This window comes from Phaethon lepturus, unplaced genomic scaffold, assembly GCF_000687285.1.
Source record: "Phaethon lepturus isolate BGI_N335 unplaced genomic scaffold, ASM68728v1 scaffold26669, whole genome shotgun sequence".
Taxonomy (NCBI): Eukaryota; Metazoa; Chordata; class Aves; order Phaethontiformes; family Phaethontidae; genus Phaethon; species Phaethon lepturus.
The window spans coordinates 1-1,685 of NW_010566008.1; positions in this window are offsets into that span (position 1 = coordinate 1).

Genomic DNA, 1,685 nt, shown 5'->3' on the forward strand with positions numbered 1-1,685 from the left:
CGGGGGGCTCAGCTATGGCGGAGGCAGCACCTTCAGCTCCGGGAGCACTCGAGGCATCAGCCCCAGCACGGGAGGCAGCGTGAGGATCGTTTCCAAGACCACCACTAGCAAAAAGACCATCAGATAAGGATGGCGAGCACGGGGCCCCCCGTGCAGGCGACACCGTGTTTCCTGCCTTCCGAAAGCAAGTGCTGCCCTACGAAATCAATGCTGTAAATAGCTGCGCTAGACCCTCTCCTTCCTCCGTCCTTCACCCTCCACCCTTGGGGCAGCGGGGGGAGACCAGGACCCCACCGCAAGAATCCGGAGCGCCTTTGGCTAAAGCATAGGTTGTAACAGGTCCCCACCAGGGCTTTGGAGAGCCGTGCTGGACCCCGGTGGTGGCCTCTTCCAGCACAGTCCTTGTTCTTCCATTGCTCCCCTGCTGGAGTCACGCATTTGAAGTGCAGTGGAAGCACCTTGCTGAACGGGGACGGCCGCGCTCGGCCACGCACACGCGTTTCATCTGTCCTAAATCGAGGGTCACAACCTTGTGGAACCACAGTCCTGGGTCCTCAGCAATGAAAACAGCCGCAAGATGCGCTAAAAGCCTCTGCCACGTGTTACAACCTCCGAATGTTTTGTCTGCAACAAGAGATTTTTCCAGCCCCTTCTGTTTTCTCAGGCACCTGTGGGAAAGGTTTTTGCTTTCTGTGTATATGAATTGCCACGCTGATTTCTAACTTCTTGTCCTCATGGCTACAGCCTCTTCACTTTCAGACCTACCATGCTGTATGGGCCAATAAAGAGCATTTGTCATTTTTAAAATCTGCTGCTTTTTGGCTTTTCTTCTCCGCTGACCTGGGTGTGGATGTATGCCGTGCCCCAGCTGCAGCGGGGACTCTGTAGGCAGTTCATGAGAAAGGACCATTGCCTTGAGGAAAAAAACCTCAGTTTTAGGACTCGGGCTCTGGCGTGGCTCTGGGGCAGGCTGGGGAGCATGGAAAGAAGGGTGGGATGGATGGATAGAGAGCTCGGGCACGGGGAGGAAAAGCTGCCTCAGGGCTAAGCCAAAAGCTGGATGAATGTCACTGTGACGGTTAACTGTAAAGCTGCCCTTTCCGCCCGTCACTGCAGGAGCGAGGAGGAGTGGGGAGTGGGAAAAGGGAGGCGATTCCCACGGGTTTAGCTGGGATTCATGAGTTTGCACATGTAGGACGTGGCTCAGCCGGGCCGTTAGTTAAAAATGCAAACAGGAGGAAATCGTACGGCAGAGGAGCCCAGCCCTGGCGTCAGCACCGCGGCAAGGACGCAGCGGGACCGGCGTCAAACAGGGAGGGGAATGGAGCAGCCAGACATCGCCCTAACCAGAAAGAGCACTTGGAGGGAGGGCAGCACTGGCACAGAGGAGTGGGCGCAGGGCGAAGCGCCCAATATCGGCACCTGCAGCGTTTGCACATCGAGGTTTCCCGAGCACGTGCAAATATCTCGCCAAATATCCCGGCTGCTCCTCTGGGAGGACTGTTCTGGGGCCTCTGCTTCATTTTGAATGAACCCGAGGTCTTCCAAGGTGCCCGCAGCACCCGGCCTCCCAATTCAAGCCCCCGGCGCTTTCAAAGATGTGCCTGGATGGGGGCTTCCAGCCGGGCTCCGGCGCTGTTCCCGGGCTCCCTCCTGGGGCTCCGCGGGCATCCCCTGGCTCCGTC